General features: G+C 39.0%; 1 long non-coding RNA gene across 2 annotated transcripts in view; it reads right to left on the bottom strand.

Annotated features, from left to right (window-relative positions):
• The window catches only part of LOC307032509, a 33,509-nt gene extending 8,120 nt beyond the window's left edge, over positions 1–25,389 (bottom strand). Inside the window, exons 1-2 of one of the 2 annotated variants that reach the window (XR_013806284.1) lie at positions 25,134–25,389; positions 7,929–8,051 (exon numbers count right to left, since the gene is read on the bottom strand). This is a non-coding gene — a long non-coding RNA (uncharacterized lncRNA). The remainder of the gene's footprint in view (positions 1–7,928; positions 8,052–25,133) is intronic. The other variant, XR_013806285.1, reaches the window with a different exon arrangement.
• Between the last annotated feature and the right edge of the window lie 1,022 nt (positions 25,390–26,411).

Genomic DNA, 26,411 nt, shown 5'->3' with positions numbered 1-26,411 from the left:
TGGGTCCTCAGGGGACATTGTGTATCTCACAGAGGGCTCCAGATATAAAGAAGAAGCCTTGGATTCATTTTGACCTTCCTCATTACAAACAACAGCTGTATCATATTCCTGATTCATGTCAAACTGCCACATCGCTAGTGATAGGAAGAGATTTCAGATGTTACATTGTAAACAAGAGAATGCAGACACATAATAAATCGGAGGATGATGGACCAATCATCTCTGTTAGAGGCTAATCTCACTGATCAAAGCAACAGTAAAGCCTTAATGCTGCATTTTTTAAAGAAAAGGCAGTGAGGCCAGTGCCCAGCGAAGTGGCTGCCCCCCACCTCACTGGAAGCTCACAACCCCTCAGTGCTAGATAAGGTTGTAATAAGATATAGTCAAAGCCTGGCAACTAATCTGATATTTCACCTCAGTGAGAGATAGGAAAGATAGAAAAACGTATTAGGAGTGGGCACTAAGAGGATTAGAGTATGGAAACGGATGTGTGCCGGCGTTTTTAATCCACTCATGCCTAACCCTTTCAAGCTGCCCAATCTGCAACACACAAACAATGATTATTTAGTCTTGCTTCCCATGGAGTCAATGAGGTTGTTCCACACCAGTGACTCTCCGCCATGCTCTCCGCACACCTCCCACCCTCTCTCATTTAATTTGGTTTAGTGGGAACAAAAAAGGTGAGCAGCAGACTGACAGAGCTCAGGTTTGATTAAGACTCTCTGTCCTGTGACAACACAGCAGCGCTCTGCGTCTCCGCTGAATTAATCTGGATAGAAGATTGACATTTAGTTCAGCAGCTGTGTGTGCCTGTGTGTAGCATTTGTTTACATGTGCGTTTGTTCAGGTGGAACCTATGTATGTCTGGGTAACCATCCACATAGCTGTGTGTTCTACATATGTGTGCATGCAATAAGACATGTCCCTGTCTGTGTGTTCACCAAGCGCTTAGTGGCTTAGAGCAACCTAATCCCACATAGCCACACTTCGAGGATGTGAGATTAAGTACAACCAGACTGTAGAGGGCAATTAATCTTCCTTCCACATCCAAGACGCAACTTTAATTTCTGGGCGGGCTGATCGTACCACAAGGGTGCGGTGTGAAAGGTGAAAACACACGTATTTGACCTTTCAACATATGTTAACACTGATATTAGTTTCGGGGGGTGCAATCCCATTGAGGAGCCTTCAAGGAGGGATCGGCGCAGTCAGAATGAAGTCATCACTCTGCGAGAGACAGCTGGGATATGAGCAGTCAAGCCCGAGAGAGCAGTCTTGTTCTGTCATCCAGGTCTGCCCTGAAGGGTGGCGCCCAGCAGCCCACCAATCGTGGCTGTCTATCGGGACGTGACCCTCGTAACTGCACGCCGAGCTCAGAGGAGGCGCGTGGATGTAACCTTACAGAAGGGCAGGGGGCTTTAATAAATCCTAGTTTGCTGTGGGTGGTGGGGACGGGGAAAGATAACAGGTGTCAATCTTCATTACATGGGATCTGCCGCCTTTCTAAATTCCAAATTATTCCCCAATTAAGAAGAAAAATGAAGGCAAGGATGCTCTCTAAATTTGACATCCTAATTAATTACTTCCTTCACATGAAGAATTGACTCATACTTCATGTGACCTTGCAGTCCCTTTGAGGGTTGTGCAATGCAAGAGATCTCACTGTGAAATAAAAGTTTTCAATTGGAAAGGGCATTTAACTGTTTTGACACGTTATTGTAATGCAAGGTATTCATTTACAGTTTGCAGACTTATTTAGTGTAATATATGCACAATTGACTATGTTCGATAAGTGACAGACAACACACATGTGAGGAATTAAACTCAAGCAGTGTTGGCTGAACACACTGAAGACATAATTGGCTATACTGTGAAATGGGCTGGAGTTTTATTATCAAATCAGTTGTGGTAAATTAAAGCAGTGTCTTTCATCCTGTCCTCTCATCTGTTATTTAGTTCCCTCCTGGCGTTCCTTCGTCAATTCCATCCCAGATTGTAACTGGCAATTTCATTCTTACAATCAATTACAGGTTGATTGTGAATGGTTTATTGTGAGGGGAAAAATGTGATAAAGATTGGAAATACGATTATGCATCCATGGGTAATTGTACCAAAATATAAAAAAAAGAAAGATTTTATGACTGTCTGTTGCTGTCCTTCTCTTCCCCTTGCTCTTACACACACACACACACACACACACACACACACACACACACACACACCCCCCCACACACACACACACACACACACACACACACACACACACACACACACACACACACACACACACACACACACACACACACACACACACACACACACACACACACACACACACACACACACACGATATAAAGTTCTTTACAGGCAGCACAACAGATTTTTGCATAAATTGAACTTTTCAGTGTGTGCTTGTGAATAGCATAGTGATAGTTTTGCAGCATTACAGATGGCTTGATAAAAAACACCCCGAAAAAAACCAACTTCCCTCATAATCATGTCTGCAACATGACAAGTGGATGGGAACATTGAGCATCATTAGAGGACTTGGCTCCCTTCACGTACAGAAGTACATCAGTCGGAGCGTCTCATGCGTGCTGAATGTATGTCACTCTAGCTTAAAGCCTACGCCCTCCTTCCATGCAATTTTACACTTGGCAACGTGATTAACGCTTGTGAGGTGCTAAATGTGGGTTGCCCAGAAAGCACCAGGGCTAGATGAGAGTACTGCTCAAAATCATTTCCACCTTTTGCCTTCTGGCTCCTCGTGCTCATACTGACGTGACTCATACTAACCCTAACCCTAACATCTGTTGGATTTTCTTTTCTTATGTGGATCGTTATTTGCTCCCTGAAGGAACGGCCATTTTGTGTTATTTGAATTCATTAACTTCCTGTGTGTTTGTTCTTCTCTTAGTAATGAATGATGATTTGATATTTCCCTTTTCACACTTATATGAAATTTGAGAGTTAAATGATTGGCATAGCCTAGCAGAATTGTCTGCAGAACCTCTTGTTCAGTGAGAGCTCTACGAGACTTCTCAGTCTTGGCGTGTCCCTGACTCAACTGCTTAGCAAATTGTCAGACAACCTACAAAGAGAATTATGGGCCCTGAGGGGTCTTGGGGAAATTGCACCACTGGCAGTTTTATCTGGGGGAGCTGCAGGGGCTAGACAATGCTCCACTTAAGTATGATGACAGACTAGAGGGGATGTACCCTGGCCCTTTTCTATAAACTTCACAAAACCCTCACAGCTACAAACTAAAACTTGTGGCATCCCCCGCTGACGTTGTCGCCATAGGGCAAAAGTCAACTGCATTAAATGTAGCTTATCAGCCAACCTTGAGACAGGAAGCATTTCATATTTCTGGATGTGTTCCATTAGCAAAGTAAATTCAAATGTTGCCAGCCAATAGTTCCATCGCATTATACAAATAGTTCCTACCGTTTATTTAAATATTGATAAGTAACCCTCTCAACAGCCTTGATGAATATCACGCATGGAAATCATCCATCACAAGTATGGGCTCTTGCTAGAAAATCAAACTAAAAACCCCAGACAGTTCACTCACACGGTGGAAGACTACAGCAAGCAGGTCGGCATGCATGCATTTGCCTTTGGTGTGTTTACATGTAGTCGGCTTAGGGGGATCATAACAGAGGAAGATAGACCTCTAAATGCATGCACAACACATTCAGAGGAGCATATTCTCTTTGAAGTGGTTATTAATACACAGACAGAGAATTCCTGCAGGGATCAAGACGAGACACCAGAAAGACACAGAAGCACGGCGCAGCAGCATCCAAGAAAGCTCGTTTTTCTCCCTTTGCTAGGTTAACATGTTGGGTTTGATGTTTTCGCTGCCTTTGTGTAATTTGAATCAAGCACCGCACACAATAGCAGGAGAGAGACTATAGATACGAGTTTCCACTAAGGTGTTTGTTTATTGGACTGTTTATGAGGGTGTTTCTCACATGTCATATTTCCTGTCACATTTGTGATGAAACTCTGCTTCCAGCTCCTCCTAAACACATTTCCCTCTTATTTGTGAAATGTGCCCTCGCTATGTGTTCGGCGCAGTGTATGCAGAAGTTTCTCATTAAGCACAGTAATGAACAGGAGTATCAGCAGCGGGCGAGGTGTTTTATCAATACATAGGGCGGGGAAGCAAACCAGGCTCTCACTTCTGAGGGGAGAGCTAAGTAAGAGAATATTGGACTTCCTCTCTAATTTCCACACTCATAGTGAGAGATAAACAGTGGAAAGAGGCTGACTGTATGTGGTACTAGTGGAGCCTCTTGCTGCCTGACCCGTCCATGGTGATGAATAATGAATGAACAGGACATAAGCAGTTACCATTTGGAGACAGTTTCCTGATGAATGATTACCGGCTCCATTGGGTCTGTATTTGCATAGGAGATGAAAATGTCGAGGGGAAGACACATGGCTGTTACAGTAGTGGAGGCCGTAATACTTTTGACTGCTGAGCAGGCAACTCTTCTAATGTTATAATCAACTAGCATGGCTGCTCATAAGCGACCACACATACGAAAACAGAATAACTGAAGATGGTTGACATTTCAAATTAGATGTATTTATCTGTTATGCTATTAAATGGGCAGAAATCCCAATTTATGTTCGTACCATTCTGTACAGCTGTTCCTTTAATAACCTCATTCATTACTGGGGTGGACCATTATTAACAGAGAGGAGAAAAAAAAGCTCTGGAGTTGAGGTGAGGGAAATGTCTGCAATATCCACACGTATAGACGTACCAGAATAATGAGGTTAAAGATAATTATAATTTGACAGAAAAGGAAACGCAACTAGTATTTGATTATTTCCTTTGCAGACAGATAAAACCCAACTGCCACTTCCTTCACCGTAGCAGCCTATAGTGCTGAAGTGAGGGAGATAAGGATTTCATGGTCACCGTGTCTCCTCACAAGGTGGTTGCGGTGCTGCAAGGGGGGGTGCGGCCTCTGTCTGGCCCTGCAGGGTGAGATGAAGTGACCCTGTCAATGTCAGAGCTCTATTTACACCTCAGAAAAGCCACCTATGCCACAGCTTCTCGCCACGCAGAATCGTGCCTGGTTTGATCAGCTTTTTTGGTCGGCTTAATCTTGTCAGGCTTGACAATGAAGGCTGATCTCCTCTGTTCTTCTTAGCAGTGGAATCAGCCTCCAGCTTGGGCCTATTCAAACAGCGCCCAAGATTCTCTCGGAATCCATAATCGCTTTTCTACGAGGGATTTTTGGATGTTTCAAACATTCTCAAGTAAAAAGCACTGATCTGCATTCATCCCCACCACGAGCCGGCCTGGCTGAATACCAAACGGCCTTGCAAAATCCTGAAGCCCCCTTTTAAAAGCTCCTAAGATATTCATAAGGGGTGGCATAAGAGAGAGGAGTCATCTTCTTTTCTCTGTCGTTGAAAAGAAATGAGGAGACAAGTGTGTTTCAGTGCTCTCAGGGTCGGTTTGAGCTTAGGAGAAGCGCGAGAGAGTAAGAGAGAGCAGAGAGAGAAGGTGGGAGCCATCATTACCACAAGGCTACTTAAAAATCCTCCATTGAGGGCACTTAATAGAACCATTTGTAATAGAGGCTTCCTTCCACTACACGCAATGTCTGCACAGTAAGGCAGTGCTCTACATGTGGGTGGATGTGTATGCAGAGCACAGAGTAGATCTTCTGCCCCACAGATGTTCGTCGTGTTTGATAGAAAAATCAATTCAAGTGCATTTCAATGTTTTTTGTCTCTCAAGATTGTAATCAGCATTAATTGTCCACGGCTACATTCCTACCAACTTTTTAAGAAAAATAAAATCCTTGTTGCAGCTCTTTAAAAAAGTGAATTTGTGCTGGTGTATTTGGTCATTCATTAAAGCAATATGATGATCTTCTGGTTTTGGACCATTGCCCAGATAAAGACAGTCAATTTAAATATGACAACTAAATTCTGATTGGGATTTTTCACAATTTTTTTTTGAACTGTAATAGGCAAAACTAGAAGAGGAAACTAGAAAATATCTGCAGCACAAATGAATCATGAAAATAATAATGAGGTCGATATGTAGTTCTGTGATTCTTTCAAAAGTGTTATATGCATCTAAATTAAAGTATCTAAAAACAAAAAATGTAATCAAGACGATGCAATCAGCTGTTGCTTCGTAATGTTTAAACTGATTCCTGCAAATAGATTAGCCAACAGTCAGAAGTTGCTCAGCCGTAACGACTTAACTATTTGCTCAGGTTTTCTCCTAAAGACCAAATGAAATGACAGATTGTGTACCTATAGCACAAATACAGCTAGGTCAAAACAAATCAGAAGAAAGATTCTCAGTACACAATGATGCCGGAACAGTCTTATGAATACAGGTTATGCTACTCATCCTGCACTTTTTAATGACATTACTTATACTGTATGTGCAGTTAGTAAGGTTATGTCAGTTCACTTCCAGTATAAGAACATTTCTATTTCACACTGTATGAAATGGCAATTATATTAATTGTATTGTAATTATAAGGATAAACTCCTTCCCTTAATAGCGGTGAGGTGCGGGTCAGGGTCAAAAGAGCGAAGCTTCTTTCTTAACAGGTATAATTCAACAACCTCATTTCCTGGGCTACATTAACGCTGCAGGTGAAAACGGATCTGTTTTTTTTTTCATCTCCCCTGCGACTCACTATTGTTTTTAATAAAGAATAAGAGTGGAAAATGAAAAAGTTCAATCACATTGAGTCTGGCTTGTATAATACTGGAACATTCCCGTACAAGTTCAGTACAAAGTCCACAATCCACTATCTTGTCTCCATCTAACACAACCATAGTCTGACAAGTCACTTTCAATAATATAACCTTTGCGTGATTTACACAATTCAGATGTGGCTTTATAAACAACCGTGAAACTGACAATGCATCTTTTATTTGAGTTTCTTAATGAGTTTGACTACATTTGTTCCAAGATATGATTTCAATATATACTGTATTTCATGACACCAGTTTTGATTTAATAATTTTAAGAAAAGTTATCAAGCTTTTTTTCCGGACCAAATCACCAATGCAACAGCAAAAGTAACAGATTCATAGACTATAAGTATTCACAAGACACACACAGAGAAGACAACATGCCAGCATTTTCTAACCGTACACTATTGTAACAAAACACATTTTAAGAAACTGAATGAAACATTGCCAATTCTTCCTTTGTTTGTGTTTCCAGGCTATTGGTAGGAAAACAAAAGAGTTTGTCAATTTGAAACCTTATTATTATCAATGAAAGTGTTAACAGTATTTCTGATGTAGAGTGCGTACTCTGTATTACAGTGTACTCAAAACAGATAAACAGTACTTTTTTCTGCTAAGCTCGCAATAGACAATAACTACTGTCACTATAGCAAGTCCTCATCAAATAAACAAAGTTATAGGACCAGAGAGCTAAGAGACCACAACAATTTGAAAGCGCACAATGACTAAAATATGTTGTGTTTATCTGAAACTGTTTACCTGAAACAAAACAAAAAGGCACTTTGAGACCACAGACCTCCATCAATGCCTCGCCCTATCGCCCAATGTTAACAGAAGTGAATTAAAATGTGTGTATCCGACCAGTAACTTGGATCTGATGCAACATTAAATATAGTTATATTTTGCCCATGTTCCACCCTTCCACCAAGTTTGATTGTAAAGCAGTTTTTACCTGATGTTTTCTGACAAACAATAAGAAAACAGAATTAAAAACATAACCTAACTCAACCTTAGTTATTCAATAATGATATCAGATAATTTCCACATGGAGAATAATGTTTTCAGCCTAACAACAACAACAACATCAACCTAACCCCGATCTGAGCAGTGAATCAGAACAGAGAACGGTGTGAACATAAAGGACTTCCTCTCTAACTTTTGAGCGGTGTAAGGCTTACCCAGGGACAACTCCGGGATCTGTGCTGTCACCTTTTCTGGTGACAGAAACTCCTCTAATTTGCGATCCAGCCGTTGGATATTCTTCATCCAGGACTGTCTCACTACTCTCATGTGGGATACATCTGTGAGAAGAGGAAGGAGACGGTAGTGAGAGCTTTGGTGGGTGGTTTAGGGAGAACAACCTTCTGCTCAACGTCTGAGACAGGAGTCGTTATGGGAGTTTTCTACTGGAGGAATTTAGGTTTCACAAAAACATTGTTGTTGAAGCATGTAGAGAAGGGTCAGGTTATACAGTATATTCACTTCTGAAACTGAAATAAATCAGTTTCAAATCAAAGCTAAATTATGTTTTAAGGCAATCCGACCAACATGCATAGTCATAGAGTGTAAATGAATGAAGTGAAAGATAAAAGAACAATTGCAGTGTTTCAGAATGTACTTCATTTACATCCCACAAACTAATGCATTTACAATATCTAAAGTACAATACAAAATCTAATTAAATTGAATAAAATGTAATTACAGACTGAGGAAAGATAAGACAATAATGTTTTCTCTGTGTAATGTCATCTCTTTATACTGAATACACTGTTTAGTAGTACTGATTAACAGTCACAATAATATGAATGTAGATTAGAAGTAAGGATACTGAACAGAACGCAAACAAAAAAAATGAATGCTGGCAGTGTGCAAAGAAAATGACTACATTATATATCATATAACAAAGATGGGTTATGGAGGCTGGGATATTGAATTAGCTATTGCCAAAAATGAATAAAAGAAACAGAACATTATTTAATCGGTATACATATTTGTACGCTTTTTCTAATTTATGGAGTTTTTACTAACTTCCACCAACTTGAACTTTTGAAAGGAGTTACTGAGAGAACACAAATACTAGTAAATTGATTTTACATAACCCCAATGACCTAAATAACTGCACTCGTAATATGTGTGCATGGAATAAAGTGTGAACTTTTACTTTGCTTGGCTTCAGTATTAAAAATCCTAGTACATTCCCACTTGCCATTCATCACATTTCCTCCAAGCATGCTTTGCAGCGCTTACTGCTGTAAAAGCGCTCATCTTAAGGCTAAAACTGTTTCACACAGGCAGCGGAGAGAAAGAATCGTATGCCACAGGTGATTACTGGAGCTAAGGGGTGTGTCAACTTCCTCACTTCAACTTTGGCCCTTGTTCTGAAGCAGATAGTTGAGGCAGTGAGCGGGAATCGACTCCACAGGTTGAGCACCGGGGTTAGATGTCGGAAGCGCTGGGCTCTTGGGCGTAGGTCTGCGCAAGCATGCAAAATTGGCTGCGAGTTCAAAGAGAATCAGTGAGAGCAGGGAGTAGAGTTGAAACCTGTTATTTCTCCCTCTCCTTCTCTCGCTCCCTTCCTGTGTTTGATTCAGACTCCCCTCTCTCTCAAGCCTTTCTCTCTAAAGCCTGTTCTAATGATGACTTTATCTGCCTCCCACTGGAAGGCAGAGGAGCAGCGGCCTCAGGGCCTGCAGCACCAAGGTATCAGCATCGCAACTGATGCTTTCCTCCATCGCTTCTTTTCACATCATCCCTCATTCAGAGAGCTTTAGCCTTGAATATGCACAAGCGGAATAATTTAAAGATGTCCAGAATCCCCCAAAAATTGCTGTCTAACATTCACCCCTGATTATAATCAAAAATGTTTTTCCTTCAAACCAAATGAATACGCATATGAATGTTAGACATTTGGGGAATTGCTGATGGACTGAATCTATGCATAGTGATGAGAAGAATTAGATTAAGTCTGTGTGAATACCTTTGATAGGGCTTTTTATAACAGGAATAAACCGACAAATCACAATCTCTTTGATCCACTGAACTGATGACTCTTCTACACGTGAAAGATGACATTGGCTGTCGGGCTTATGCCAGCACTAAATGGTGCTTCTTAATAAAAGGTAAGTTAGGGTCAACATGTAAAGGAAGAGAAGTTCGTAGAGTACTGGTAAAAACAAAATCCAGTACTTTGGAGAGGCCTGTGGAAAGACTTTGCCTCATTTGTGAATAGGACACTTAAGTTTGTAGTAGGGGACAATGAATTACAGGGCGCTTGTCAATCCCTACTCTTTAAAAAAACCATACATAAAATATGTAGATCTAGTTTGTTTTATTGAAAACCTATGTCCAGGGGTGTAGGTGGATTCCTCCCCCATAAGTGAATGCAAATGTTGTTTTCCAGGAGTATAATTGAGCTACATGCAATCGTTAGCCATATTTTTGTTTGGAAATGACTATAACTTAACTTGAGTAATTATAAGTCTCCCTGCCTTATAATTAGGGGCCGGAAATGTAAGAGCCATTTAGGCACATTATTTGATGGTAATGAATGATGGTTTGGTGAGCCAAATGAGCTGAATAACTATGAATTATTATTATACTTTAGTTTTTGTAACGTTTTATCTTATGGACAGCTCTAGTTTTATGTTTTGTTATTATTTATAGAAAGCAGATTGTAGTAGCGTGCTCAGGTATAAATGACACTGCCAGCATGACACAGCAGGAAGTCTAGAGAGGACTTTGGAAAAAGCTTTAGACCGCACACATCCGTACGACTTGGATTTGTTTGTTTATTTGTTTAAACACCGTGCAAAGGTTGCAAGTCGGCAGTGGGCTGCCAGCTGATCCATTGAACCTCCTAATAAAGCACTTGAATGGAACGAGCAAGGTATTTGGATTTCTTGAACATACGCCAGTCAATACTCAAATTCGCCTCATAGACTAAGTGGCCTTTGAACATTCCTTTTTTGGACAATTGGCTACTACAGCTCCACGTGTTAATAATAGTTTACGATACAAGGGCAAAACAGGATGGTCTTTTCTAGCAGTGTTGGAAAATGTTTCATACATCCCGATTCCCCACTCTATTTGGACATCTGCTACCTCCATTTTGTTTTGCTTCACCAGGCACTTCTAACCACCTGTCAGCAGATACCAGCTTCACCAGGACGGTGTAAAACGCAAATCCGGTCCGACTCTTTGTTAAATTCTGTTGTATGAGGGTTTTTTTTCACCAAGAACGTGATGTCTTTTCATCATTTAAGAGACAGTAAGCTAAAAAACTGTTAAATTATTCATCACACTTGGAGAAGAAAAATAGATACCATCTGTGATCTAACAGTGGGATAAGCAAAACCAACTTTTACTAAATTGTTCCTGTATTATTTAAACAGTGCGCTACGACACATGTTAAGATATCGGAACATAGCAGCATAGAAATAGAGTTCAGAGGGTGCCGTACATATTCAAGTTATTCATTACAAATCGGTCAAAACTAAAAAAGGAAGGATAACGGACCATGAACATTTAAATATTTTTCTTGTGCCCTTCACAGAGCATGTTTTGAGCACAGCTGACGAGTAGGAAAACATACGTTCAATAAAGGTTGAAGACAGATCTTGGCTTTTGAAGTTTGAAAACACTACAAACAACTGCAAACCGAACTGTGAACATGCCGGTGTTTATAAAGTAAGAAATTCAGTGATAATGATCGCCTGTAAGAAAATATAAAATACAACAAATTGTGAATACACTTAAGATATAACTCAAAAGTTTAAATGTAGTTAATTTTTCCCTCATGCCAAGAAGAAACAAAATATCACCAATTCAGTACGAAAGGTAATTGATCTATTCAACATTTCAGACGATATAAAAAGGGAACGTTTGAAAGGAGTAATATAAAAACATAAATACTAAAACATGTATTTTACATAACCCTGATGACCTAAATAACGGTGCTCATAATATGCGCGCATGGCTTCAGTATTAAAAATCCTAGTGTATTCCCACTTACCATAAAAGGGTGAAACTTATTATTTCATGCAAATCCTTGGGAAGATTGATATAACTACCTTTAAGCTAGCCATTAATTAAAGGATGGGAACACTTACAGTAACTAGTGAATTTCAGAAGAGCCGTTTTTGTGGAAATGGTAGGTCTAAATCCAGATTAGATCAAATGTATTATTTTAAAAAAAGAGATACAATTATTTGACAGATTGATGTATTGTTATAATTGATAAAAAAGTAAGTTAATAATAGATTTTAGCAAAACATCCACTGTTGGGGAAATGTTTTCCAAGGCCCATAACTTTGACCCAGTTTATCAGTTTAAACTGTCCTGACTGAGCACAGGCACCTGTAGCCTTGGCTGCTATGCTCTCAGTGGTGTGTCTCCCTGGTCCTGCCTGTCGGCGTCAGCTGATAGAGGTGTTATGATTCTATTTTGTTGTGCACGATGTTGATTATTCTCTCAGAACTAGCTAAATACATGGGTCTGGGGTAGAGTTCTTCAGAATTAGTTTGGCATTCCTATCGTGTGGTCAACTCGTGGCCCGTGACATGTCTTATGAATCCTCTGGCCGAAGCTCCAGATAAACCATCAGTGTTTTCCATCAAAGCTCCAGCTCGCCTCGTGTCTCTCTGAGTCCTGTTTCCAATTGCTTCGGAAGTTACCCCCACATCCACCTTTAAAAATAGAGTTACTCTGGTAGATTTCCATATTGGATAAAAGAACAAGCAGACACAGGTTGACTAAATCTGCAAGGGGAAGGGCAGTACCGGCACTTCTTACTGTAAACTCACATATATAGCAATTAGAACATCTACCAAACAAAACAAACTATTGCCAATAAGGATCAGAAGTTATTATGTTTTTAATTTGCATCTAATTAATTAATTTAATTTGTTTATTGAAAATAAAAAATCCTGAGGTATCATATAGTTTTTGCATTTTGCATTCATTTGGTCTAACATAATTCCATATGTAGGTTTCTAGTCAGTCAAATCTGGCCCAGGCTTTATCTCTTTGTTTGTGAAGACTCATAAGATGTGAGCTGATCCAAAGTTAATGCCTAACTTTAACTCAAATTGTTTTCAATGGAGCATGTTTATCAATTACGATGGTAACTTTAGAATAAAAGAAGTTCCACACATCATCAACAAAAAGGAATTAACCAAGATGTATCCCAATTACGGTAATAGTAATTAGTGAAAAAAACAATCTACATTAATACTTATGTATTGGTTGGTCTCAAATATTTAGGAATTTTATTGAATTAGTTATTATCCTAATTGTTAGTCCCTAATACAAAAAAACTGAACAGTTTCAAATCAAGACATGCAAATGAGTTTGTATTTGTGTCCTTGCTGCTTTTCAAGGACTATTGCTTGTCTTAACTTTATTTGCAACATGTTGTTCTAAAATCTATTTGAAAACTAATTAAAATCACAGCATGAAAAGACTAATAATAGTCAAAGGTTCGTCGTTAGCAAGTAAAGTTTATAGAAAACGCCTCATTCACTTCACCGCTTCTATCTAGTCTACATTTTGATATAAAAAGGAGCCACAAGGAAGGAAAGGCTGAAGGGGAAGAAGTGCTCTCACAATGGCTGACAAGCAGCACATAGCCTAACTGTAAGCTTTTGTGAAATGACCTTCAGACTGAAAGGAAATATCAGCAGCAGGTTCTTATTGTGATATCTTGGTGCTTACAAGAAAAGGTACTTGTGTTCATTTTTTCCACCGTAGCCACAGCGTTTTTGGTTCAACAAACAGTTCTTTCAAAGGTTGCACACATTTAAGGGCTCCCAGTTGTGTTGTGACCTGAAGGCTGGGAGGACTGTGTACTCATTCTACTCTGTGCTCCTGGCCAGCCCACTCATATCAATGATCCAAGAAAAAAAACAGCCCAAAGCAAAAACAGAAAGCTGCATGTCAGAGGAAAACCCTTCCTGATTTGTTGGCGAAATGTATTACATTTATCAAAATGCATTAAAATGCCTCATGTGCTTGACCTGACCTCCTTTCTTAATAAGATAAATACCCTGTATTCACTTAATCCTTTTGCAACATAATATAAACTGGTTATTATTTAAATGTTCTTTCAAGTCTATCTCGAACCAAGATATAATAATGCATTAAAATGTAATTAATCCTCCTATCCATGCAGCAGCATTGCATTTTTTTTTTTTACAGAATTCAAGTGCAGTAGAGATGGAGGAAAAAATCCAGTCACACTTTTAGCAATCCAATTTAAGGAAATGAAGTGGGTATCCTCCAACATCGCAGTGTTTTTGGTCAGCACCCCACTCAAATTACAAGCAGTGGACTAAACTTTTTTCGAGTTAGCTCTTAGTTAAATTGCATTAATAAAAAGTGTAGGTGATTAAGGTCATGCAATAAAAACATGATGAACTACTACATTTAGAAAAATAAAGTTACTCAATAGGCATTAAGTATGTAACATCATACAACAACACTGGAATAGCTAATGGAATGCGCTAATGGGCCAGCTAGGCCATTCAAAGGGTGGATAAAGGATACTACTCCATATTGACTATGACAGCAGGTCTGCCAAATTGGTGAATTAATCAACTAAAGTGCAACTGCTGTGAAACTGTGGCAGTGTATGTTGCCGGTAGCAACAGAATGTTCCTGTGAAACCGTTCTACCAAAAATTCTAATTCAGAGATACTTCCATTAATTGAGTTTGTAGCTAGTTTTAAAATACCTTGACTTATGTTGAAAAGTTGTGAATCACCTGCCACAAAAGCTTGATTTGGTACAGAAAAATACCTGAGAGCACTATAAATATCTTTGTATGGTCTCGTAGAAAGCCATCTTTACAAATTTGTAATTTTCTGTGAAGGATTTGCAAAAAGAAAAGACATGTTTGTTACATGAGAACAAACACGCTGTACAATGGTTAAACAAGATTTAAAATTCAAAAGGCAGATAGAGAAAAAAATAACTCTGAGCGAGAGTTCAATACGAATAAAGAGAAATCACTTGTTATTATAAGCTTTACTTGCGGTACTGAGGTGGGCCGGCGGTACCGAAGTTGGCCGGTCGAGAGTCCCGGACTGATTTGATGTGTTGCCTTAGCAATGCAATTTTTAAATAAAAGTAGAAGGTAAGTCTAAAATGGACTGACAAATCACAGTTTAAACGAACTCAATCTAACCAAATGGTAGGCTACAGAGTTTTCAAAGAAAAACGGTTTCCCAAATATATAAAACTCAAATGCAGCACTCAACTGCAATCACTTTAAATGGGGCCAAAACTATTTCAAATGTGAATCCATTTTCTTTCCTTTTTATTTTAAATGAAAGTGTATTTCTATGATAGATTAACATTCAAGAATTCACCAAAAACTTTGGGCAAAATGTCGACTTAGTATTAATACTAGTCTTAAGAATATACAAATGTAATTTTCTTCTTCTTGCGCACAGATGCTAGACTTTTTCTTAATCAATTATATCCTATACCAAATCCCACAAATCGGAGAAAAGTACTGAATTGCGCAGATGACTTGTCATTTGTGGATTTAGAGTTCCTTTTTGTTGAGCAGGGCATAGATTTGATGCACTTTCTTGCAAGAAACCACCCTCCTCTGTGCAGGTAAACTGAGGCCCAGCAAAGCAAAGCGATGTGTTTGAGGCATGAGATGAGGGAACAACACTGAGACCTGCAGGTGAGAATACTCAACCCTGTTGCACACACAAGTGACGGTATTTTGACATTTATGATGTGTTTCTCTGTGCATGTGAACAGTATGAGATTATCCCCATCAGGTTTTTACAATTTCTACCACTTTCTATGAGAATCTATATTGACATTTTGTTTTTTTCACAAGAACCCGAAGAAAGTGAGTGATAGGTTGGAATTGTTGCTTCTCGCATTTGTAAAAGTCAAACTGTCGGCACACTGACACTATTGCAACGGATTATATTCCCTAAGTATCAGACCAGAGTAGAAACATTTACTCGATAATCAAACACTGACTACAAAACCCTCAGAGATAAAGCAAAAATGTTAAAAAATAAATAAATATAAGAAATCTCTATTTATTTTTGGAATATGGTAGTGAAACAGTACCAAATGAAGCAACTGGAGACTCTGTTTTTACTCAGCCAGTTGGAAATATTGATCAGGTTTGTGGTGTTTTTTTAGCTTAATTTCATTATTTCAATCGATTAAATGTTTGTATTACGTTACATGGTCAGTCAAAGTTATTTCCATTGCTTGCCAGCAAAAATAAGTGAGTGTAGCCTCAGAGATACTGGTGAGTATTTCAGCATCTTTATTTAAATATAGTATATTGCATCCAACATACTACAAATTTGACCCGTTTAGACATTGTACAGCAGTTAAAACACCCTAAATGCAACTATAACTACGTTTTTACTAAAAGTGACCAAAAAGTGAAACAATAATGAAACATTTTAAAATAATATAGACACTACAAATGATGGTACATGGAGGCTCGATAAGGTTCAATGAAGGAATATGGTTTTGAGAACATTTTAAATGATGAAACTACATGCTACATGTGTATATTGTGTGAGTAAAAATAGGATATATTATTGTGTGATATTAGTTTTCTTTTATTCATAAATGAGTGGTATATAATGTTAAAAAATGCAGTATACATCCCTGCTCTCTGGAACATTAATTAAGGATTACCAACCTATTTATTCATGTCAGACTGGCAATTTATACATTCTAGATGGATCTGTGGTTATTAATTGGGTACGGACACAGAACACACTATAAAGGTATAGAATATGAACAGTTTGAATAGTTAATAATACTGTTCATTACCAGAATTAAGCACTAAAGCACTAAAGCACCAGCAGTTTGTCTTTAGACACAATGATAACCAATCCAACGTTTGACGCGTGATCATGGGAACACAAATTATAGATTACTCTTGTAAAATAAATGTATGTATGATTATAATGCCCTTGGTACTATAACCTTCATCATTGTATAATATATAGTTCTGAAGAGCAAACCTTGAACCTTGTACCAACACCATCAAATGAAAAAAGCAATACATTCTGCTATGCATGTATCTCTGTTTTTAGTGAATCTTTCTGAAGCCATCCAATCCCTTTCGGCAATATACAGCATATGGCTACAGAGGAGTAGTGTATGTGCTGCTGTTTGATGGAGAAGGCCAGCCACTAACATATCTCACAAGTACCAGCGTCAGGGGAATCTCACTGTATTCCAGGCTCAACTACAAGGTGCTTCCAGCCGTGTACCAGCAGAGCATGTGTGGTTTATGAACAACATGTCTGTTTTTATGATTTCTTACAGTACTGCGCTGGCTTCTCACTCAACATCACCCCCTGCACTCTCCCACATCCACTGAAGTAGCCGCTCTACTCAAGCTTTAGCAAGCGGACAGAGGTTACATTATGAATAAACGTCTACATGATGGACCCTTAAAAGAAACAAGCAATTACTATGTGAAGGTAACTCTCAGTGTGAGAAGACAGCAGTGTAACTACAGTAGGTATTGTACAGGGGAAAGTGGGTGGGTGTTGGTTTGGAGGTTGAGATGGCTGCTATCCATGTTGTTTTTCTCTGAAGCTGCTGCTAAGGATGAGGCCTGGAGCTGGAGTGAGGAGAGTGAATGTGCCGCTTTGAAGCAGAGCAGGATATCTGTCAGAGTCAGTCATGGATGGGATGTTCCTATCCACAGCCTATTAGAGGGCTGTTTATCATCGTAACTGCCTATCAGGCCCACTCCTGGTTTGCCAATTCTGATCCGGACTCCATAACTGCTACATATGGTGCAAGCTCGGTTCATTATGTGAAGCAAGGGCTCCCCCATCCCACTGCTAATGTGATTCTATTCTGGAGCTGCAGGTAAACTATAAATGCAATAGGATTGCAATGCTCTTCTCTATGTACATGCTGTGTGAGTGTGAGTGTGAGTGTGAGTGTGAGTGTGAGTGTGTGTGTGTGTGTGTGTGTGTGTGTGTGTGTGTGTGTGTGTGTGTGTGTGTGTGTGTGTGTGTGTGTGTGTGTGTGTGTGTGTGTGTGTGTGTGTGTGTGTGTGTGTGTGTGTGTGTGTGTGTGTGTGTGTTTCTGTAGGGAAAAGGGTGAGAGATATCATATCGTATTAGCCAATAAGTATTTACATCACTGAAAGTAGGTGTTGGTGATGTTTCTTAGTCGTTCATTCTGGTAAATGACAGTTCCCTAAAGCCCTCAACAAAATAATGATTGTCCGATCGTAGCTTAGCAACCTCTACCACACACGGCAGGTCTGTCTAGCTTTGATTATTTCTAATGGATGTATTAAGAGAGCGGGATATTGCATTGAAATTGCAAACATGTGCAGTGGAATATTCCACTGCAGTTTTTGAAGCTTTACAAAAACTTTGACACAACAATATAAGTTACCAAATACATTAAACATTATGTTTATCTTCTCTTCAAAGGGGCACACGTTGCATGTCCAGCTTAGTACTTTACTACCTACAATGGTTACTACACAATCAGTCCCTGAAGGGGTCTTTTTTGTGACAGTGGTTGGCATTGCTGTCCATACTGTTGACATTTTGAGAATAGTATAAAATCATAAACAATTTTTGTTGCACTACTTTGTTGATAAAAAAGAAATATGCATTAATTTAGGCTGTGTCTACTTTAGGTAACACTGTGCCAATGTTTTCCCTAAATTATTCATCAGGAAGTTGCTATACCTTTTAAGAAAGCTCACTGGGGATCCCTCTGACCCGGGATACCCCCCTTCATAGTGTATTCTTTTGATTGATGTCTCTGTAAATAAGCAGGGACACATTGTATCCTTCAGGGAAAGTGCCTTTGACTACAATGAGTTTTTCTTATTTGAAATTGATAGGGACGGAGTGAAAGGAACAAAGTTATGAAAAAGTTTAAGGAATTGGAGGAACAAAAAGTGAGCACAGCTGCCCTTCAATTGGCCATTGTTAGATCATATCGCTGCTCATTTGCATAAAGTTGAACTCAAGTCAACTTTCTGCTGCCGACAAGTCACGGAGATGTTTCTTCCGCCTGTCTGTCGCTGCGCTCTCTGTTGCTCCTTGTCCTCCAGCACTCATTTAAAATGAATGGGTCCCCCTGTCTTCAGTTGTGTCTCTGAGTGTAAGCATCAAGTGAGACAGACTAAGAGAGATCCATAAATATGAAATGTTGTTTGACTCACTGTAAACATGTGCCGGTTTGTTCTTTTTTATCGGTAAAATCTACCATAATGCACTTCTGTTATCTCATACAGTAGGTGTCTGTATCGCTCCCATTGTAAATGGTTGTTTTCGTTCTGTCACTGTTGTGTCTTATTGAGGGTGTAATTGCATTAGGGATTTCTTGAATTTCAACTGTTGTTTCTCAGCACTCTGCTGAGTGTACACCTATAACTGTAATCTCAGTAGGAATTTGGAACAGGCGTGCAGTGGTTAATAATTCAGCTCGGAGCTGGAGGCTTGCATTGAGGTGAACTATGCAGCAGTCTTGTTAAACATTCATGTTCTCAGCTGTGCCTCGCCTCTGGAAGGCATTTGACCGCTAGAGCGATAACTCAAAAGGTAAAGGCATCTCATAGATATTAATATCAATTTGATGTCTGCGGTGTCAGATCTGCCCCTACTCAACAATAAGGCCACCGTTGGTTGCTTTTTTTTTGCTCTTCCTGTTGCAGAGAAAGTGTCTGTTTGTACATTTGCATTTGTTTGTGTTGTATGTTGTTAGTATGTGACAATGCCCATGTGTCCTAATAGTTTGCCAATACATTGTTGAAGAACTGTGGGACATCTGCCAAATCACTACAAAGCACACACATCAAATATAACAGTGTTGACAATGATAACAAGGTTTGACACCACCAGCTAATGCACTTCAAGCACAGCATGATTTGTACAATATCTCAGCTGGTGAGGCGGGGTTCAGCAGGTAATATTTTAAAAAGCAGATGCCCCTCACTCATGTGTGAAGAAACATAAATGGGGAATACAGAGGTTTAGCTCTCATTTGGGTCAAATACAATGAGAAATCAGCAGGGTGGCAATACAGACACTGTTTGACTGGAATAAATGCAGACTGCGCTTTCCCCAGTGACAGCTGCTGCACATAATTTCAAGGTGGAGCGTTTGTCAAACGTTTGTTTCTTCAGAGCTAAACAAAAACAACAGAACAATTTATTCTTTTGGCTTATACATGGGAGAACTTATGTTAATACATTAAAGTACGGGTAAATCTATTTTAATAATGGATGCCAGTTGAAGAGATTAAAGACCATTTTTGTTCTTCAGCCTTTTAAAGATATAGTGCAGAATTGTTGAACTGTGTCTCCTTCACTGCAACCCAGAGCATGCTCATCAATCATGCTCACAGTACAACAACACAAATTAGTTCTTTTTGGGTGGCAGTGATTTATTAGAACGGCAGCTGGATATGCAAGACTAAATAGTTTTTCTGCACTTTCATAATTCATTTAATTCTCCAAACAATAATTTGTTGGCAGGTCAGGGTTGTGCTAAGGGTTTGAATTGTTCAAAGTGGTAGCTGATGTGATGTTTTTTTTACTCCCAGACTAAAGAAACTGAGCCTGTGGCTACTGGTCACAACTGGTGGACAATTTGAAAAAGTACAGAGACTACGTACTGACAAATAATTATGTCCCAAAACAACCGCTATGTCTGCACACCAGCATGCAGCGACCCCATTTTGATCTTTTGTCACACGTAGATCAGATAGGTTTTTGACACATGCAGCGTCTGCTCCGAGAACAGATATGTATAAATAATAATGTATGAAACGAGATACAAAGCATGTATCTGTTAGACATTTGCACTTCCTAAAATTAGTGTTGTTATTTGCCAGAATCAAAAGCCCTATTAGTAGCTCTACCCTTCCTGAGCTTTGGTTTAATTTGCTGTTGTTTGTATCAATGATTTGTATCTCTGTTGTGATGCTGAAGGGTAACCTTACCTCTCAGAAATAACAATTATAGTTTAATACTTTTTTCACCTAAATATGTTTAAGGGAAACCTAATTGGGGCCCAGATACTTTTCAGTGGCAACTTATTTCTGTAACAAAGTAAGTGCTGCATTTGCACAGAAGCTGTAGGGAGGAGTTTGGGTGGATGGTGGGTGTAGAAAGCGATGGATTTTAACACCAGAGGACAGGGTTTGCAACTTAAGTCCCACATGTGATTATGAGTGGGCAACAAAAGCACATAAGTTAGCGAATCATATTAATATAAATAAAATAATCTAATGATTAAGGCCAGTTTTACAATTTTTCACACAAAACCTTTTGCTGGTTGTATCAGGCGTTATTTCATCCACATGGCCAACCATGAACTGTTATGTCCCCATTTTTAGTGCCGCTAGAGACCTTTTTTTACCTCTTCTTCCTCCTCTCCTGTCTCTATTTAATGAAAATGTCCCAAAAGAAATAGGTATAATAGAGGAAAACATAATATTCTTCATTATGTTATTACAAAATATATAGCATTGAATCCCTCTCATGTTGTCTTTTCTGTAATACATTTAATTTCTCAAGGCATGGTTGTGTTAGGGAGAAAAGGGTTGATTCTCTCTCTCTGGTTTTTTCAGATTAACAACAAACAACAGACAGAGCCACTTCTTCAGATGACCCTCCAAGTTCAGACCCAGTCTCCAACTCCTTACTCTAACCCCAGCTGACCCTCCAGTATGGATCTCCATCTTCGTGGCAGGCACTACAGATGGCATTTTGTGCCCATATGGTAAGCTTACATCTGACATGCACTCAAATGAAGGTTATTTTGAGTGTGGGACATGAGGTAAGATAAGATATATGACAGATATTCTCTAGGAATAGTATATATTTTTCTTCCCGGTCTGAAAAATATACAAAAGTGCAAAGCACAGTGAATAATCCCACTCACTATTACCAATATTTAGTCTATGTAAAACTATGTTTGGACCAGATTTATGTCTCCAGTTGGAGCAAACAGGCACAGTGGGGAAGTACTGGGAGATGGGACTAATGTTGTGTTGCTTTTTCTTTTCATGGGACTTATTGCCAATTGAGGATAATACTGTATACTGTACACCATCACCAGCCTTTTTCTTTAAATGCATTAGATATCTGGCAGCACAGAAAATACAAATAGATTTGATATAAAGTATGGAAAAATTCAGAATGCTGCATATATTCTGCACGAGCTGTGCCTTGTTCCAGCTCCCTGTGTCTAGAAATACTTTACTAGGACTTTCAGCACCAGGGACAATTGGAATTTGTTTTATTATAATAGACGTTATTATCATTAAACCGTATAATGGCCCATAGTTAGTCATTAACTTTATTCGCAATCCTTTTAGAAAAGGGTTTATAGAGGGAAGGAATATGATTGAATCTATAATAGAGAATATAAAACCACAACCACTCATCATCATCGTTATGAACATAGGGCTACGTTTACCTGTTATAAAGTTATTAATATATGAACCTTTTATCATATGGGGATACAACATAAATGAATGACGCTGTTGCAGCATAAATGCCTTTGATATATAATTCAACATGTTCACTCTCCCATCTCAAACGCATGGTCCTGACGTGCTGGTTCACTATAAGTCTTATAAGAAAAACATTGGCCTTATAGCAGAACCAAAGCATTTCTTCATCACCAATCTATACTTTAAAACATAGAAATATGTTACATGTCTCGAAATAAGTGCATTTTTGCAAGTTTGATGAATGTAAGTGGTAGAAGTTTCACCTTCTTTCTTGTAAAGACGCTTTTAGGTGTGGGTGGAACCATGTGATGCAATTGCCCAGAAGCCTGCATTTTTAACACCAAGGCTGTCAAATCCAGATATGTAAACATATAAGACTTCACGCAGCGACAAGGGCACAAGGGGAGAGATCTATCATGTAGATGACACCCAAGGATTGTCTTTAAGCTTTCCTGTTGTTGCACACATAAATTAACACAAGCCAAACTGGGATCAGTCAATTATGCTGGAGGCGGTGATTAGTGTTTGAACACAAACGTTTTGGAGGGCGGATTACCATCCTGTCAGCCCAGAGACCCCAACCTTCAACTCTACAAGGTGAAATTCTTGACTTGAGGAAAAGGTTCAATTGAAACTCTGTGCATGTCTTAAGATCAATAAATTAAAATTAGATTCCTTTTAAAAGGACTTTCCTGTTGTCAAATTGAATCATCTAACATTATGATCACATTTCCAGGTGAGGCCTGGGATTTAAAAGGTGAAGTACCGTTGACATTTATTAAAAACTAAATGTTCCACATGGAATTGGGTATTGTTTCTGTAACGCCATATCATGTCCGTTAAAAAAAAAATATTCTGTGAAGTTGTTTTTAAAGCTGAAACAATATGTTATATGTTGGTTGAATTACTTAACCTGTTCAACCCGGAGGCCCCCAGAAGTGTTTTTTTTCCTTCTAAACCTCTCTAAAAAGGTCAAATTTCACTTGTTTTGCATCAATCTTTATTGCGTTCCCTTTTGGGTGTAGGGGTTCCACAGGGAAGAAACACAACCAGAATAGAATTGGTATAAGTTACAAGTGGTTTATTTGTAGCTATAAATGAACAAAAGGATATGCACAAACAGCCTGGCACAAACAAAGGGCCACACTGTTGCTATTTAACAAAAGGAGAACTCCAAAAGAGAGTTGCACGGTATTATCCCACAACGGGTAATACACAAAAGGAAAGAAAATACCTCACTTCTAAAGTGGACCAAAATAACAAACAAAAGGAGGCTGTGCGAGAACACAGCTGTTGCCGATCTACAGGCGCTAATCTATCCTGGGTCTAAGCGATACACACACAAATGCTGATCTACAGGCGCTAAGCTAACCTGGGTCTAAGCGATACACACACAAATGCTGATCTACAGGCGCTAAGCTAACCTGGGTCTAAGCGATACACACACACTATACTAAACACAGAACACTACGACACCCTGCTAATCAGTGTAACTAGCACAGAAAACCTACTTAACACGCTGCTAAGCAGTCTAACAAAGCACAGAATATGGCGGCAACACAACGAGAGGCTGGAGGCGTCTGTCTCGAAATACAGAGCCTCTCGAATGATGTCCGTGCCCGACCTTTGAACTACAAAAGCCAAGAAATCGTTATGACATCATAAAGTGGCCAAAATCTGATCAGCTCATTTTCAGACCGGTTTTTATATAAATGGATCAGGAAAAAAAAGAGAATATTTTTACCTGAAACTTTTAGAATCTCTTTACACAGATGGGACACATGTTTATGGATAAAAGACAAGAAAAAGTGGATTTTGCATAATAGGTGACCTTTAAAACTAATGGCAACAACGTTGTAAATCAGAGAAATTCAATTGTTATCTGGTTTCAGCTTCTCAAATGTGAGGATTTCCTTATTTTCCTGTTTCATATCATTACAAACTTAACATTTTGGAATTTGAATTAATGGTTGAACGAAGCTAATCATTGAAGAGGTTACATTCAGGTGTTGTAGTGATCGTTCTTCACCATTTTCTGATGTTTTCAATATTAAACTAATACAGTAATCAACTAATCAGAAACAGTGGAATAGTATTTAGGTACAGCCGTAATAGTAACATTAAGTAAGGACCGTCATTATTATTTTACTATCATGACCCTCTGAATTTAATCAGAAAATATTTGGTCAATATTTTTAAAGGATTATGCAATTGACGATACTAATGAAGGTATTGCAAAAACAAGCTATGGAAATTAAGCCATTCATCATATTTTTACTACGTTTTTTTAGGTTATATAATCTTATCCTAATACTAATAATACTCGATATTGATGACATGTGTGTTCAACTTCAAACATATTCATCTGACTGTGTCCATTTCATTTTCTTAAAAACCTGAAATATGGCTTGTATTCTACCTTGGTACTTATTAGACCCTCCAGAAAAACGCGGGCAAAAATCCTTGATTATGCGGGCTAAATTCCTTGATTAGTCGGGCAAAAATCCTTGATTATGCGATTAAACATGCGGGGTTTTTATGTGATTTTATGCGGTGAAATTGCGGGAAGTTGTGAAATATGCGGAAAGTTGCGAAATATGCTAAATATGCGGGAAAAAAGAATAACAATTTTTTTAAATATTGGGCTGTCTTATTTATTCTCTCTCACACACAACCTGCCACTGACGTTAAACCCCTTTACTATTCAATTAAAAACATTCAATGTTTATTTATTGTAAAAGCAATTGGGCTATTTTAATCTCACACACACACACACACACACACACACCCCCCCACACACACACACACACACTTCTCCGCCTCATTCTGTTTTCATTTACTCGTTCGTTATCTCAACAGCTTCAATCTTGTAGGCTACTCACCTCGTTTCTTGTAGCCCTCGAAAGGGTTTTGGAGGTTGATGCCTCGGTGAACGTGAGTTGTTTGGCTTTCTTGTCCGCAGCAGCAGAAAGCATTTTCGAATGTTTGAATGAATCACAGTGGGTCGTCACCGTCGATTTTCTCTTATGCTCCAACACACAGTTACACGGCGTGCAGAATAGTTTCCCCCCACTTTTTGCCCGGTCTTTAGTAGAAATGTTCGTCGGTAAATGAGATGGATTAGATTTTTTCATCTTGGTGTTCTCTCTATCGTGTGAGCTCCAAACGTTCACTCTATACAGTGTTGTTTACATTCTGTGATGCGCGAGCTGATGACGTCACGTCAAGACGAGTTAACTTTTTTTCCCCTCAACTTTGTGTGGAAAAATGCGGGGATCATGCGGCCTTTTGATAAATATGCGGCCTTTTCAAAATCTGCGTCATTTTGCTGATTATGCGTTAAATTCTGCGATCGCAGAATCGCATTTTCTGGAGGGTCCAATTTATCAGTGATTGGTAAGCTTGGCAGGCTTTAAATAAGACATGCTGAAACTGAGGGACTATTGGGTTTACACATCCTCTGCATGGTGTCATTTTTGCCATTTGGTGAATGTGGGCAGTGTAATTTTCACACTCCCTCATTTCTTAGCTTTACTTTATAGAAGTGGCTATAAGTGGAAGCTATCCACATACAGTATGCTAATGATTTCCTTTGTTTCATTCAAGTCATGGATAAGCATTTATTATGATAAAGGTTAGTTTCTGTGGCAGATGGTGCAATAAAACAAATGTATTTGCCGATACAGAACACCATCATGCCTTCTCTCTTTCATTTATGTGCTCTCTCTCTCCTAATTGTATCCCCCTTCTCATCCTCTTCCTCTTCATCCCTCTCTTACAGTCATCTAAAGCTGTTTATCTTTCTTTAATCTACTGTATCTGTTCTTCGATTGCCTTGCTCATTCCCCCTCTCCCACTAACTGATGCAAGGCGAGGTAACTCATGAGGGAATTAACAGGTAAAATGTACGCTCTTCATGCCAAGCACTGCTCTGCTGCATCACGCCCTTCCCTGCAAGAAACCCGCCCAATATCTATTTCACAGTGTGCAAACAGGAAGTTTATACAATTAACTTTCAAAGACACTGCTGAACCAACCCTACATTATAGAGGAGATGGGGAGCTAAGCGCCTTTCCCCCATAACTCCAGGGGATTAAGGTAATGACACAGAAAGACAGGAGTAGACAGGTGGCCTGCAAGAAGTCTCTTCCTATTTCATA

The sequence above is a fragment of the Notothenia rossii genome, assembly GCF_949606895.1.
Source record: "Notothenia rossii genome assembly, chromosome: 3".
In the NCBI taxonomy this organism is placed as follows: Eukaryota; Metazoa; Chordata; class Actinopteri; order Perciformes; family Nototheniidae; genus Notothenia; species Notothenia rossii.
This window is presented reverse-complemented; position numbering and strand designations above follow the sequence as displayed.